This window comes from Oryzias melastigma, linkage group LG7 (assembly GCF_002922805.2).
Source record: "Oryzias melastigma strain HK-1 linkage group LG7, ASM292280v2, whole genome shotgun sequence".
Lineage (NCBI taxonomy): Eukaryota > Metazoa > Chordata > Actinopteri > Beloniformes > Adrianichthyidae > Oryzias > Oryzias melastigma.
This window is the reverse complement of record NC_050518.1, coordinates 21276265-21293484: the sequence shown is the minus strand read 5'-3', so window position 1 is coordinate 21293484 and position 17220 is coordinate 21276265. Positions and strand designations below refer to the sequence as shown.

General features: G+C 38.8%; 1 protein-coding gene across 2 annotated transcripts in view; it reads left to right on the top strand.

Annotated features, from left to right (window-relative positions):
• The first annotated feature begins 534 nt into the window (after positions 1 to 534).
• Positions 535 to 17220, top strand: part of LOC112159050 (extracellular sulfatase Sulf-2) — a 78111-nt gene continuing 61425 nt past the window's right edge. For both annotated transcript variants that reach the window (XM_036212880.1, XM_024292866.2), the window contains exon 1: positions 535 to 906. The gene's annotated coding sequence lies outside the window, so the exon portion shown is untranslated. The remainder of the gene's footprint in view (positions 907 to 17220) is intronic.

Here is a 17220-nt window from a genome sequence, read left to right as displayed (position 1 = left end):
GGCTCAACCAGTGTGTTTCATTCACAATTTAAATGTAGAAATGCAATTTTAATTTTAAGAACATGCTAAAAACACAACTTTCTTTGAAGTGGATCTTTAAAAGTGTGTTACTTTCAAATGCTCCTTTAAATTCCCTTAAATGTATTCAGGCTGCAGCAGCAGAAGTTTGCAATCATTCCATAAACATTTTGTCTGTTATTGATCTAATACTCCCAACTTCTAAAATCCATAATGTCAGAATGTTCCAAAACTTTTTCTGAGAAGCCGTCTGCTTTCCAAACTCTGCAGCCAGAGTTGTGATGGTGAACGTTTCCCTTCATTCTTGTGTTTTTGACTGAAGACACCACGGGGTGTGCATCTCTCCAACATAGTTTTCCCTTGAATTTCTTTTTGTCCCTCCTGCAGCTGCTCCTCCCCTTCCAGTTAGAAGGGGAGTTTTTTCTGAGGCTCCCTGTTGGCTGATTAGGAGAACAAAGTCCCGCCTCCTCCTCTTCTTCTCTCCCTCTGTGCTTCAGAGTGAGGGAGGAGGAAGAGGGTGAGTGAAAGTGGAGAGGCAGGCAGTCAGACGTGTTGCAACAGATGGCCTTAGCAACAACGGCTCAGCAGCTGTTGCAACGGGGAACTCTGCTGGACTGAGAGGTAGAGGAGAGGAGGTGAACAGACAGGACGGGGTGTTGGGAAGTCTACGCCTTTGGAGAAACTCTGTCCTCCTCTCTTTCGTCTGCAGACGAAAAGTAGAACATGTCAGAGTGAGCAGAAGTTTCTTTTTTGGGGGGAATTGCCAAAAGAAGCAACAATTGCATGAAGATCCAAACGTTCATCCCTCTTCTCCTTCTGCCACCGGCCGGGTGTCACAGAGGGGAGCACCTGCTGAGAGACGGGAGAAGCTGAAGGAGGCCACAGAAGGTACCGTGACACAGACGGACGGTGTGTCTGCACTTGTCAGTCTTGTCTGCAGCAGCAGATTGTTTCACGTGTTGCTTCAGCTTGTGTGTTTATTGCTTCCTGCTCTCCGAGCACGTGGGAGTGTGTTTGAGCCGCATAACACTGAGGTCAGTCAGGAGAAGGAGGGAGGACAGAATGAGGAGAGCTGGATGGAGGAAGGGAGGGGAGGGGGAGAGGGAAGTAAGCAGTTCCACCCAGTTCTCCTCACATTATAAAATTATTTGATATTTTTTTTATTTTTGACAAAGGTCTTCTGTGGGCAACATGAGCACACACTTATTCTGGACTTTCTATCTTTATGGGGACTTTGTTTTGGAATTAGACATTTTTGAGGTCTTACTCTAAGTCATCGTTCTAACTCTATTAACTAAGTTTTGACTGTCATAAAGAGACTTATACATTGTAAAGTGTGAAGTGTCCTAAGTCTGGCCCCCCAGATGTATAAATACACACACACACACACACCTACACACACAAGAAAGCCATGTAAACTAAACTGTGAAACTTAAGTTGGAAAAATCTATTGCTTTAGTTTTATGAAATGGTTTTGTAAGTCAGAGACATGACTCATGAAGAGTTTCTAATTTGTTTTTGCCCATGTGTTCACCCTTCACACACAGCAGAGACAGAATAAAGTTCTGCAGGTGAGTCTCTGAAACTGATGTTCAGAAAACAAGGAGTGCTTCATCTAAGTGCAGACCAGACAGTTCGACTGTGAGACAGGAAATGGCACCGCTTGGTGCAATTAAGTAACGGTTTCTGAAGGAAACCTGCTTCCAGGAGAAAGTAGCCGACGTTTGCCAGGTTTCCATTATTGTAAGTCGTCACTCGTTTTATGAAGCTGCTTCTGCCTTTTGAAAGTTGAGTTCTGAGTGTTGGCAGCCTTTGTCATGCTAATGAGTGAAAGCTAACTTCACCGGCAGTGATCATGTGTTCCCTGTCGGAGTACATTTGATTTCAAAGTCCTATTTTGCTGTGATTGCTCTGCTTAAAGAGGTGTGATTCAGCTCCGTTTCGATCACTCTGGTGCTTTACATTTGTGAGTAAAACATGACCGACATTATTTACTGCATGTGACAATGTTTCAGAACCCATGACTCTGTCCTGGAAACAAAGCCGATCATTCTGGTGTGACAGAAAGCTTGGAGACTTGTCAAAAAGGCTCTTTCTGTTCAGAAGCTTAAGTGGAGTATCTGCTGGATGTGATGGACTTGAATCATCATCGGTTAGATGTTGATAAAGAGGGTAACCATCTCCTTCAATCCTTCAGTCACATTGTGGCTAATGTGATTAATTTGAAACACATATTTCTTCATGACATACGATGATGACAAGCTGGGTATTCCGTCTGTAACCATTTAAATGAACTCTTTAGACTCAATCGTCGGAAACACACATCACAAACTTTTGGCCTGGATCAGATCACATTTTATAAGCCTATCTGGTGTGCCGACGCTTTGCACCACCATGACGCATCTAGACGTAAAACTAACCTTCTATACGTTTCTAAACAATTAGAAATATGCAATAATTCAGGACAAACTTGATAAATGGGACACTGCCACTGCAGCAGTAAATAAAGCATTCATTTCCACCAATAAAGCTGCCAAAATGATCTACGAGAGAGCAAAACTCTTGACATTTACTGTCTAAAAGTGCAAACATAACATTTATTTTTAAAGTTGAACCCTTAATACCTGTTACAGGATAGAAATAATAATACATTGATGCTTTTCTCTCCAGATTTCAACATTTTTTTGCTTTTCCCAACATCTCAGATCATCCATAGCTGAGCTGCTGTCATGTCTGGGATAGGTCTGCTTGTCTGAACGGCTACTATAATAATTCTGTGCTTCATCATGGTTTGTGCATAAAGCCTCCTGTTAGTCGACAAGTTTTCTTCTGCATTTTGTTGAAAGAAATGGAAACATGGGCATCTTACTGCTCTCCACACTTCTACTGTACTTTTTTCCATTACCAGTGTGCGTGAGTACAGTTCACTGTGAGACAGACATTGCTGCCTGGAGGTGCCTCTCCTCCCTGCTGACCTCTGACCTGCTGACGTTCTCTGCTTGTTTGTGTTTCTGCAGTTCCCATGTTGTCGCGCTCTGCAGCGCAGCGTCATGTGGTCGTTTCTCCACGTGCTGCCAGAGTTAGTTCAGCTTCTGGTTTTAGTCTTTTGTTTGCAGAAAAACAAATCCTGGAAATTGTTTTGCAAAGAGTTTCTAATTGGAAACTGGTTTTGTGAAACTAAACGACTAGTTGTATTTGTGAAGATGCTGCTCTTGTTTTTAGTTTCTTTTTTTTGTCTCACTCATAGCAGGTACACGTTGTTAATCATCCTCAGTGACCTTTATTTAGTCAATCATCTTCAGTGTGTTCAAGTGTCTACTTTTCAATTAATCTTTGTCACCTTTGTTTTTTGTCACTCTTGTTACTTCGTTTTTTTCTCCCCATTTGTTTTTATTCATGTTTAAGGTTATTTTATTAAACATTAAAAGTTTATTTTGCAACCACAGATATGAACGGTTTGTTTCAATACCTGAGAAAACAAGAAAACAAGTTCCTCTAAAGCCCATGAGTCAAAGTCAAGACGCGGGGGCCGGATCCGGCCCTCCAGATCATTTTATTTCATTCTTATTAATAGCTCGATGTTATCTTAAGCTTAAATCTAACTTGTAAAATTTTGACAAAATATATTTTTACGTAGAGTGAAATATTAAAAGTCATTTAAAGTTTAAGTTGATTTATTCTTGAATAATATTCCTGCCTGTTTATATTCATAGTTTAAAAAGTTACTTTTTTAAGTTTTAAAATTTTAGTTTTAGAGCTTTCAATAAATGTTTATCCTGTTCGGCCTGTGACCTCAGGTTTGTTTTGGATTTTGGCCCCTTGTGTGATTGACTTTGACGTGCCTGCTCTAAAGTATTTTATCCTGTCCGTTGACTCCTGGCTTGTCTAGTGTATTTATTTAGTACACAGAGTTTTATAGAGTTTATGAGCTAGAACCCCAATTTAAGTAATAATAAAAAAAATAAATTAATTTAATCCATAAAAGTCTAATTTTTCATGGAATAATGGAAATAAATACTTTTTTTTGTTTTTTGGAAAGGGTCTTTATGTTTACCAGGATATTTCTGTTATCCTGACCTGTTTTTGCACTAAGCACAGTACTGTGAAGTGCTCTTCTATTGTACATTGAAATGAAAACGCTCCGATTGTGATCCTGACATTTCTAAGAAAGGATTCTAAATGATAGTATGGATTCTCTCGTGGTTTCTTCATCCTCTGTGAAGGATTCCACAGGAACAGGAGTGTCCAGCCTCCTGTTCTTCACTTCAGCTGCATTCCACAGTCATTTGGCTTGAATTCACTGTAAATTACTGTACTCTGGGATGGCTGAGTGGGCTCACTCAATTTTCTGCTCCTGCTGCATTTATTTATGTGGTTTAAAATGTGAAACAGCCTTAACCTCCCCCTCTGATGAAAACCATATTTTTTGAGATTTTAACATGTCTGTGTGGCATTTTTCTTACGAAAGAGAACAAATGTAATAAGAAATAATTTTGTTTTTGCATTTCCGAGGATTTCTCCTTTTAATTCTGTCAATCAAACTGTCACAGACAGACTCTGTTTGAATGAATGATCTTCTTTACGGGATCAGGGGCGGGGCTACTCAGCTCCAAAAGCCACGCCCCCTCAGAGGAGATTTTGGAAACTGAGGCTTGTGCTCAGCATAAAAAAATGGCATTTTAAGACATTTAGGTTCTGGGATTTTGGTTAAAAACTTCATAATCATAATTAAAACACTTCTGGGAATTTTTTTTTAATGGTCATAAGAGGATATTAAAGACTCCCTCCGATGAAAATTCGGTTTTTAACATGTTCTTGAAACATTTTTCTCATGATGGGGGCCATAGAAAATTAGAGGTTAAAACTTTGTTTCTTTTTTCCAATTGTTGGGAATCAGGCTAGGCAAAATAAAACAAAAAGCTAGTAGTTGTTACATACAACCAGAATTGACAGGCCGCAAGCTTCTTGCTCTGCTCCACTCCGATGCATATGTCTTATGTCTGCTAAGTAGAACATAAAGTTAAGTCTACTTTTCATCCGTCCATCTTCAGTGTAAAGGCAGGGCATACTCTGAACAGGTTGACAGCTTGTTGCAAAGCCACACAAACACACACACCTCATGGCAATTCAGAGACACCATTTATCTTATGAAGCATGTTTTTGGACTGTAGGAGGAACCTGGACAATGTTCATGTGAAAACAAGCACACTTCAACATAGACAGGACCCAGCTGGGATTGGAACCATTACGCCACCTTGCTGCCTTGGTTTGGTTTTATGTATCCAAAAATAGGAACAGAACTTGACTGATTTAATTCAACCTAAAAGATTGATTTTGAAAAAGGCAGTTTTTAAAATCTCTCATTTTTAGCTCTTACAACAAACTCAGTAGAAATCTGACACAGCAGACGTGAAAGAACATGTGACAGTATACTGAGGAACTCCTGTTCAGTGTGGCTGCAGGTAATGTGTCATCTTTATTTATTTAACCTTTATTTATCTCAGGAAAATCCAGTGAAAGCAAAAACGTTTTCCTTTAGGACACCTGGAGCCGTTCACCATCTGCATAGTTGAACCCACGAACTACCTGGAGAAAATGAGGTCAAGAGCTTTGCCAAAGGGCACAACAAAGGAGGCACAAACATCTGCTATGGTTCCATTCTGCCGGTCCTGGGACTTAAACCAACAACCCCTCAAGACATATTTTATTCAGCATCACAGAAATGACTAAAAACCTCTTTAGACTTCTCATTAAAATGTTAGATTTTGGACAGACGGCATGTTTAGATGTGTTGGGAGTTCAGGTTGGATTGAGGCTCAGCTGGAGGAAGTACAAACATGGTCGTCAGCTGATTCAGCCGAGTCCAAAGTCAATGCTGTGGCAACACAGCTGGGCGACCCTTTGAGCTCATTACAGCCTGCAGAGACCACACAGGCTTTGGCAACTTTAAAACTTTTCTCCTGGCTGAAGCATTTCAAAGAGGAAAACTATTTTAGGAATTTTCAGAATGACTCAGGAACAAAAGACATCATGACGCTGCTCCACTGCTCTGCTGATAGGAGAGGGAATGGAGAGGATGACTACTGCAGTTTTGTTAGAGGATAATGTTCCATTTCTGCCCAGTTCTCTAACAATAATCAAAGTAAATTTGTGTCCATTAGTTGTTCCAGTAAAAATGATATTGGCCAAGAAGAAATTACTTCAAACTCTTCCATCTCCCTCTAGGAGGGTTTTTTGGGGATTCAAATCTGAACTCTCTAAGTAGACATGTCGAGTTCATTGCCCTGAATTCATCCAGAATTCACATGTGCTGAAGTACTTTGGTTGTTAAAGATATGCTGTACTAGAAGCGGTACTGCACACAGGCTAGTCCTCAGGACACGGCTGGTACCAGTACCCTAACACAGTACCAGAACCCTAACCCAGTACCGGTACTTTAACCCTAACCCAGCACCAGACGCGATACTGGACGAGGTACCAGATGCTTTACCGGATCCAACCTGCTACCAAACGCGAACCACCGGGTTAGGGTATCGGTACTTGGTAAGGGTACTGGTGGACTCCGGGTCCTGGTGCTGGACTGGTTCTGGTTCACGGCCCAGAGGTTGGGTCTTGTGATTTAATGGGAATAACCAGCACATCAAAAAACGACGAATTAGGGACATCCAAAATGTCAGTTTCTGATGCGGAGGGGTCCTGAACCAAACATCGAGATGTGACGAGTTGAAAGTGAGAATCTGTTTTGATGTAGCATCAGTGCCGTCTGATTGGTGGAAGTCTTCCTATCACCTAATAGATACCTGCCATTGAAATTGATGCTGTGAGGTTTACACACGTGTACATGAGGTTTATGTGTTCTCATTGGTTTAGTGTAGTTTGAATTACACTTTTTTTATTATTTAAGTTTATAATACTTGGTAATTTTATGTTAATGTTTTTATTGTTTTTTTACATGTGTTATCATGAGTGTTTTATTTTTTTTAAATACTTTTAAGTTAATCTATTGTGTTTCCTGTGGCAAATGGACCTTAAGTCTGTAATAAAGTATGAAAAAAATGCTGCAAGAACATGTTAAAAACACCATTTTCATTTCAGTGAGTCTTGAAAGACAAAATAGTTGTGTCATGTTGTATTGAGTCATTACTTCACCTGTGCTTCACCACGTTTTAACCCCTGAAACACCAGAAGTGTCCACACGTTCCAACACAGAGACCATAGTAGGAAAATATGATTTTAGCTCTTGAAGACTTCTTTTCTTGTGTGTCCACACAAATCTACTCTACATGTTTTAGTGGACGTTGAAGAAATAAATGAGTGCATACCACACCTGTATGTGTGTCTGAAACACCTGAGCCTGGATGCTTGTGGTCAATGTGAGCCCTAAAAAATAAAAAAAGCTGGACCAAAGTATGGAACCAAAATGGCTACTGCTGTGACAGGCTGCCACTACAGCAGCACATCTTGTAAACAAATTAACGGAATTTAGTGAAATCAGCTGAAGACCATTCTAAAAGTGAGAGTATGTCTGGATTCCTGAGAAAAGTTTGGCTGACTTTGATGAGACCTAAACTCTAATCCTTTTATCTTAAATGAACACTGCAGCAGAAAAAGAGTGCAGAGTGATCTCAGTTTCTCTGCCAGTCAGCACATTCATGCTGCACTTAATACCTTTTTATTAACATGCAGCATTTAACTTTTAGTGAATTTTAAAGTTTTCTATAAAGTTAAGAAGCAGACGTAGAGGAATTTATCAAGTCAAAAAGGCTCCTGTCTCAGATGGAAATGAAAGTGTGTGTGTGTGCACTTGTGTTGGGTCAGTGGGTTCACATGTAGAGATGTAAAGAACAGCAGGGGCTCTCTGTTTCATAGAAACACACGGTGAATTACTTCAGTGTTTGCGTGTGTCTGTCAGTGCCTCTGCAGCCAATTCCAGTTGGCATTAGGTTTTAATTTGCTTTCTGGCTGACAGTAGGAACTCACACTCTTTCAGATGGCAGAGAATTCACGTTCGCTCTGCAGGATTTATGAAGACAGGCTCAGAGCGCACACTTGCAAGCTTCTGCAGAGGAAAACTGGAGCTGAAGATGCATTTGGAGCAATTACAAATTAAAAATAAATTTAACTTGCATGCAGCACTCACAGCCTCTGTATTTGTAGACATAAATTGGGTTTACGTATTTTTGCTATACACTGTCGGCTTGCTGCAGTCAGTCTGACAGCACATCTTCACGCTTTGGGTTGTCAGCAACACAATCTGGCATGCTAAAACTGCAAACACACAAACAGGATATCCTGTGTGCCATTCCTATGCAGGAAATGATGAGCAGAACAAAAAAAAAAAAAACTTACAGAGATGCAATATTTGTTGGAAATGATCATGTTTGTACGAAGCAACACTTCAAACACGGCTGTCAGAGGTTGGCACTCTACTTGCTGCGTGTCCAATTACTAAAATGTTTACAGTTTTCATTCCTTTAATCATAGTTTAATTGAAACTGAGACATTTTTGAAAGCTAAATGCAACTTCTCGTTATAAAAAATAGTAAGTAAATGCATCTCTTGTCCACGTCACACACAGCAGTTTTCTCTGCATTATTGAGGTCAAAAAGCATAGTTGACTTTATGAGCAGCGAAGCTCAATGTTCCAGATTTTTGCAACATCCATAAGATAATTATTAATCTTTCTTCAAACCATCTTTGATGGAGGCGAAACAAACATTCAAATTTAGGTTGAAACTCCTCTTTAAAGATTCTAAAGATGAAATGTTTAAAAAAAAAAATAGAACAAGGATAACATGACAAATGCTTAAAATTAGGGCTGTGAATGTGAACGCACGTGATTAATCAACGCCGCACATTAAAATACATGGTCATTTACAAAAGGAATGCATATTCAGTCGTTTCTAGTAATATAATTTAGTATTTTTTTTATTTAGATCTCTTTTTCACATTTAGATTTTGTCTGATCTTCATTTTCACTCGTACATTTTGAGATTCAGTCTTCATGTGAGTCACAGAGATCCTCGGTGTGGTCAGGCCTCCACGTCCTTTAGTGAATCCCCACTGAGTTGATGGGATCCCAGACTGTTTCCCATCATATTGTTTCTCACTTTAGCAACAACCCAAACTTTAATACACATTCTAATTATCTTATTTTTTTATCTTGATCAAAGTTTTATGAGCATGATTGGTCAAAGAGACAAAATGTTGTGTCTGATTTACTGGCATTGTTTTTTATAAAGTACTTTACTTTTTTGGTTTGACATTGTTTTTGTTAGCATCAAAAATGTTTTTTTGAATAAAGTTTGATTTAATATTAGCTCTTTTGAAAACTGAAGATAGCTGGCACTGAGATCTGAAGTTTATGGAGTTCTGGTGTTGAATTCTTTTTTAATTTAGTTTTTTAGCTGCTAAAAAGTTTGAAGCTTTTTAATGCTTGTTTGTTCTAGATGTGCCAGATTTCTGTACATCCCTAGGGAATGCAATCCTAGTCTTTAAGAGATGTTCTTTCTTTTGTTTTTTAGGATATCTGACCTACTGCTGATTATTTAAATCAGGTGCTTTTCAACAATGGGAATCAGGCCAGGGGCAAATGGAAAAATATGTAGCGTCTGCACATGAACAACTCAGAAGAAATGAAAAACCCAGGAGGCTGGGTAATAGTTTCTTAAAATAAGCACTTTAGGCTGGCTGGAAGTCAGTTAATAGAAAAGAGTCTTTTGCAAGGCAGACAGAGTTAGAGGGAAGATCCAAAAAATGTCATCCTTAAACACAGCAGGTTCACTGACACTACCCGGCAGAAAGAACTAGGATTGGACCTGGAACCGTGAGCAGAAGAATGCTAGAACGTTCTAGACCATCTCAACGACAAATGGGCTCTGGAGTCAAGAACCGGAGAACAATGTGTACTTAAGTAAACAAGAGAAGAGGGTGAGAGTATGGAAACACATGAGGGATAAAAACGGTGATAAAATAAGACAGGCCTTTAGGAATCTGATTGGACACTCCTGTAAGGCGAGCTGGATGCTGACAAAACCGTGCTGTTGTACTTACTGCAGTTTAGTTTATCGTGACACTGAAACACGCTACATAACAGAGTTATATAACAAATACATCTTCTAGGGAAAGTTTCTTCTCCCCGACCCACAGACTTTTACAGTGTCACAGCCTTCTGATGATGTTATGCACTTTAGAAGATGAAATTGGCAAAGCCTTCACAACCTAACATGGAGTTAAATTGTTATTTTTTTCTGAATTTCCCAATCTTTTTACACACTTTTTCACTGGTTAGAGAGCCTCTGGCCTCTTCTACATCAGTCTGCCTCTCTGAGACATCACTGTTGATAGCTAAGCGTGTCACAGACAACATATCGATTAAGCCTGAATCACCACAGTTTCAGCTTTAGTGTTGACTTTCTTTGAAGTACCATAACCCCTTTATGCAATTAACAAACTTCCAGTGGATTCTGAAGGTCAGACAATCTTTGCACACTTTACAGTATTAAAGTGTTCATGTAATTAACTAGAATGATCAATCAATGAATCGATTTCTATTCCTACAATCCATCCAGATCGAGAAAAGTAGCTAAACAAATTGAATCAACCTATAAAATAATTTAAAATTGAAATAAATCAATTATATTGCTATTGGAAAATGTAATTTGATTCATTTGAATAAAAGTTTAAGCCATCATTACAGTGGAAACACTTAGAGTTTTGCAGACACGTGACCATACAGTGTGATTTACTGGTCTAATAATGCGCTCAAAATATTACACCCCTACCATGAATCAAATTCCCTTTAATCCACACAGTCAGCATTTATCAATAGAATTATTTTGTTTGAAATGCAAAAAGATTTGAACAAAATACTCAAATGTTCACAGATCATAATGACATGTGGCGGAATTTAGAAAAAAATACTTGGAACATTGAAGTGTTAAGAACTTGTTTCATTTGTTGATAATATTTTTTTATTCAGTCTGTATTATTGTAATTTATCCAGATTGTCGATATCAGAGATGGGAAACTTCAGGAACTCAAAGGTCTGTGTTAGCATGTTTTTTAACGATCATTAATTACCTGGATCAGGTGAGTCTAGTTGATTAGAATACGCCAGATCAGGGTGTGTTGAAAGCAATCATGAAAGCCCTCAGTGCCCATCACTGCTCAATATTGTATAATATCAGTTTGTGTAATTGACTGACAGGTTATGTCAAAGTGTTTTAGGTGTGATCCTTTTCGTGATCCAGCAAAGGGTCACAGAAAAAAGGAAATGGGGTCTGACACAGAAGGAAACAGTCAGATCTTCATAAAAACATTAAGTCTAATGAGGTATGGTGTTAATTGCAACTATTGGAGGAAAGAAAGCAGGTTTGCATAAAGTCACCTGAACCTACTGTATGCTCATGGAAAAACATGTTTTAATAACGATGAAAGAGCAATGAGACAAACGCAAAAACACTGGAACATCTGATAACGGAAAAACATGTTTTAATAACTGTAACAAGGCTTGAGCAAGGAGACAAACACAAAAACAATGGGGCATCTAACTAAAAAACATGTTTTACTATTTTTATTGATGTAAAAGCACGGAAATAAACACAAAACCACTGGAACATCCGGTAATGGAAAAACATGTTTTAATGATTGTAACAAAGATTGAGCAAGGAGACAAACACAAAAACACTGGGACATCTAACTAAAAAACATGTTTTACTAATTTTAATTATGAAAGAGCAGGGAAACAAACACAAAATCACTGGAACATCTGCTAACAGAAAAACAAGTTTTAATAACTGTAACAATACGTAAAAGTCCAAGGAGACAAAACCACTGGAACATCTGGTAACGAAAAAACATGTTTTAATGACTGTAACAAGGATTGAGCAAGGAGACAAAAACACTGGAACATCTGGTAACAGAAAAACATGTTTTAATAACTGCAACAATAAAAGACCAAGGAGACAAAACCACTGGAACATCTGGTAAGGGAAAAACATATTTTAATGACTGTAACAAGGATTGAGGAAGGAGACAAACACAAAAACACTGGGACATATGCTAACGGAAAAACATGTTTTAATAACTATAACAATGAAAAGGCAAGAAGACAAACACTAATACATCTGCTAACATAAAAAACAAATGTGTTAAATAACGAACAATGACAGAGCAAGGAGACGCTACAAAAACAAAGGAACATCTGTATTAAGACAACAAAGATTTTTCAATCATGTATAAAAAACTGGGAAAAGGTTTAGATGTCCCATTTCACACTTGAACAAAATGGTTCATATTCCATTCTGTTGCGCTAATCTATCAGCTGCTGTGTAAAATCTACGAATTCAAGCTGTTATAATTCTTCTATAGTGATTACTGATTAAATAAATAGTTGAATACATTTTCTGGAGTGGATTATATTTATTTTATTTGGGTTTAAAAGGAGATCTTCAGACGTTTGCTTACAAAGGTGATTATTTCTCTTTGATGAAGAGGAACCTCCAAAATCTATGAAACATTTGTAACAAAGGTGTTACTGGGGTTACTCCACTGTACATCGTTGCCCCATAAATCTCCACATAAACTTCTCGACACTTTAATTGTCCTTCACTGTCTCAGCTGGATACAGAGTTAGTTAGCAGTCCTCTGTATTTATCTCGGAGTGTCTCTGATTACATCCCATCTGCTGTTGGACCCAAAGCCTCATCTTCGCTCCCTCTCTGAGATGGAATTGGATAAAATTGGTAATCATTACAGAGTGCTGCTTTGGAGCAGCCTGACCTTCAGCAAAAGTCGATGAGGAGGATGAAGGGAGCCAGGAGGAAAAAGAGCTACAGAGGTTTTAGTTTTTAAATTCTTCATAGGGGAGGCTTTAGAATGATGGTTTCTAGTTGCTATACTGCTAATGAAAATGTACCGCTCAGCCACGGAGACATCGCAGCTTTTTCACTCAAACTTGATTTAATTCAGTTTGTTTTTCAAGCAACACGTAAACAACTGAGTGCATCTTACTCAATGGAAAAAAACAAAAGTATTGATTACCGTTAGTGGAGTAGTCAACATCATTTTTTCTTTAAGAGTCTGTAAAACCCGACAAACTGCTAACAACTCCTGTGTAAACTCTATTTATCCTTGTGAGTTAACTGTTCTTAATACTCGATTCTGATTGGCTCCATTACAAAAGGATAATGGACACATAGAAAAGAAGCTCTGGTCACATAGCCTGAATGTTTTATATTATTGCGCTTTCCTAAACGAAAGTTGTTAACCGGACCAACAGGAACTTGGAACATAGATGGACGTACCTTATTCTACAGTTTATACAACAACAAAAAAACAACCATAGAATAGAAGAAAAACAACAACCATTGAAAAGATCTCTGTCCTTCAGATGTAAAAATGTGTTTATAAATATTAATATTATGCATTTTATTATTATTTAATGAAATACAGTGTTTGTTTGTTGATCTACAATGAACAATCAGAGTTAATGGTGGATATTTCTTCAATTAAAGTAGACTTTGCTTCCTTGAAACAAACTTTTGATTCACCGTCAGGATCAAATCAAGTAGTAAGATGTGAACTATGTTTTGTGTCACCGTTTAGCTTATACACTACTATCTTCCACTGTGGCAGAGAGGTTGGTGAAGGTTTGGTAGCCGCTACCATGACAATGCATCACACCTTGTATCATATTTTTTTACAACGGTCGCATCTTTTATTTATTTATTTTTTTTTTGTTTAATTTGTTCATCGAACCTTAAAAGTCAGACATAACTGAAGCTACGTTTGGTTGTTAGCCTCCACTTTGACTTTAAAGGGTAAATCTTTGTCATAAAAATTCAAACCAATCACAAACATTTTACATAGATTGAAGTTTTAATCAAATAAAGTTGGTGATTTGTGGAAACTTATGAAAGGGACATTTGAAGGCTGAATTAGGTAGACATCCATTCAGAAACTTTAGCGCAGAAAATGTTCCTTTGTGTTGAAAAAATACCCAATGAATTATGATTTATGTAAAGAAAAAATATGATAAATCTTTTTGCCCTGAAAGATAGTCAGAGTTTATTATATGGGGGGAAAAAGCATGAAATGTTTCTTTTATAGAATTTATTTCAAATCAGAAATGATTTTTACAAATTAAAAACTTTGTTTTTAATTTAGAGGGTTGAACGGCGGCGCAGTGGTTAGCGCACTTCCCTCACAGCAGGCCCCGGTTCAAATTCCATCGACTCCGGCTTCCTCCCACCGTCCAAAAACATGCCTCATAGGTTAATTGGTGACTCTAAATTGCCCCTAGGTGTAAATGTGAGAGTGTATGTGTGTCTGATTGTGGCCCTGCGAAAGACTGGCGACCTGTCCAGGGTGAACCCCGCCTTCGCCCATTAAGAGCCGGGTTAGGCTCCGGCACCCCCACCACCCCAAAAGGGACAAAGTGGCCAAGAAAAGGAATGAAAAACTTTGTTTATGTTTCTGAAAAACAAATATCTTCTGTTACTTTTAGACTTAAAAAAATCATATTTCTTGTAATAGCATTTTATTTTGAAAATAGATTTTCATAAGTCGAATGCTTAAAAACACCAACTTCGGCCCTATTCAGACCGGTCTGTGAAAATATTGTCCAATTTAAACCAGTCCGTGGCCTGAGAAAGGTTGGGGACCACTGCTGTAAGGTGTCTATCATCAGAAATGAATGGACAACACAGAAGCGTGAACCATCTTTGACAAAGTATAGGATGGTTCCTCTGCGACGTTTATTCATTTCTGATTATAGATACCTCATTGGGCATTATCCAGTACTTCTTTGATTTGGACTTTTAGCCTCACAATTCTCTATGTGTTCGGTGATAATATGGATAAATATCAGTGTCTGCATTCTGCTCTGAGCGGACACGTTTCTTTGTTAAAATGTTAGTGGAGTCTACGTGCCAAACTTTATGTGCAGTATTTAGCTCCAGATGATTTCAGTGTGTCAGAGCAGAACAGCAGCAGTGGAATGGAAATGCACGGATCGCAGAAGGGAACTAAACTCTGCAGCATTGTCTCCAGGAGACAAACTCATCAGGTCATTGTGCGAGCGTGAGTGTGTGTGTGCGTGCCCACTGGGGTGTATGTCTGCAGGCTTCCATTAGCTCTGACATGCTAAGTAGAAATAGAGCAGGGTGATTCAGACTGACAGAACAAGGTGAAGGAGGAAGTGAAGCGAGATTCAGATGAAGGTCACAAATGACTTTTGTGTCTCAGAGGGGGAACCTGTTGGTTTTCGTGACGGTGGATTCCAGCATCACAGCAAATGACACTATCCCAAAAATAACAGCCCTGCTATGCGTTCCTGCTGACCTCCAAGACAGGCGACACACCTGAGGCCCAGGTACTCATTAGATTGGAGTTTCTACAACCACAGTTTAGGTTTTCATTGATGCTTTTAAAGTCATCATGAAATCCAGACATTTTTCTTCAGAAATACTTTCTTACCCAACAAGCACATGATGTCTACGAGATAACTAAAATACATCTATTGTAAAGAAAAAAAAACATTTTATTGCTCTATTAGAGCTCTATTAATGCTGTACTGAAGTATGTCTGTATATAGAGATTTCCTACACATCTACTTATAGCCTTCTAATCTTTGAATACATTTGGATATAGATGCCTATTAGATTACTTTTTCAAACATTTGCTAGAAATATAAACCAATAATCACAAAATTCTACATTCCAAGAATTATCAAACATAAAAAGTTTTTAGAAGTCTCAGAAACTTGTATCCAAATCCAGATCATCCTTTAGCATTAGAGATCTTAGTCTTTCATACATCCTGGTTTGGAATTGGTGCTTTAGAATAAACTGAATTGAAAGAGCTGAGTGGAAAAGCAAACCAAGTCAAGGTGGGAACATCTGCAGGTTTATTCTTTTGTGAAATCATTCTAAGAAAACACAAAACTGTTCTTTACTTTCTTGTGCTTTATCTAAGGGCAATCAGGATATAGATCCATTTTTTTTTTTTTGGCGTAACGAGGTTTGCGGTTCTCCATCCATCCTTCATTTCCTGAGCCAGCTGATTTCCCGTCAGGGTCACATGGTTGCTGGAGCCTATCCTTGTTGCTGTTGGTCAGTCTGTTTCTGGGCTTGGTAATTCTCTTGATTTGTAAATAATAGGTCAAGCTGTGCTAAGTATAGGGACTCTGCCTTCACTTGGACCACACGAGATGTGTGATCCAGTTTTGTCGATTCTGCGCTGGTGAATTATTGGACTTCAGCTTTGAAGCTGCGCACCAGCACATGTAAGAGAAGGTTTATAAAAGAAAAAAAAAAGCCTCATGTTGCTGTGTATTATGCGTTTTATCATAAAACAAATTATATGCTTTGATAGTTTTTTTTTGGTTGATATTTTTCAAAGTTTACAGTGAAGATTTGAGGCTGACGGGAATCAGCCAATGACCACGCAGAGGCTGAACGGGAATCGTGACGTTCCCACACAGCTGGTCCCTTTTAGTGTCACAGGGAAGGAGGAAAGGAGAGAGGGAGTGGGAAGGAAAATCAGAGGAAACGAGGAAAAGAAACAACAAATGGTTCAAAAGGTTTGCAGCGAAGCATGAAATGAGAACTGGAGGATTTTGAGCCACACGCAGGCACACATACACAGGAAAAAAATGACCCTGTCACCTCCTCCTCCTCTTCCTCCTCCGTCACTGTTTCTGACCTGCTGGCGCCTCTGAGTGTGTGTGGAGGCGTCAGCGCAGCATCCGTCAATACGAAGCAGAAACTGAAGACTGACATGCTGATCTCTGTGATTTCTGGAACAGCGCCGCATCTCTCTAAACTTTTCCAGCTCTCTCTTATCTGCACTTGTCTCTTCAATATCGGCATTCCTGCTGGTTCACAAGCTGAAAGTCTGTTGAAGTCGTAATGAGAAGTCTGTGACATGCGTTGGTCACATGTCCACGCAGAAACTGGGTCTCTGTAGCTCTGTGGAAGGCACTCGGCTTTTCCCGGTGCAGTCAGCTGAGTTTGCAGCTGCAGCTTCATGGTGGTCAGTGTTTTCTTGATCAAAATTAAAGAGGTTTTTGGTGTTTCACTTATTCGAAGTGATTCGTTTTTGCTGCAGGAATGAGGAGATTTAAGGATATAAAATTTAAGGAAATCCATTATTTTCTGGGGCTACACGGTATGTGTAGTGGTTAGCACCCCTGTCTCA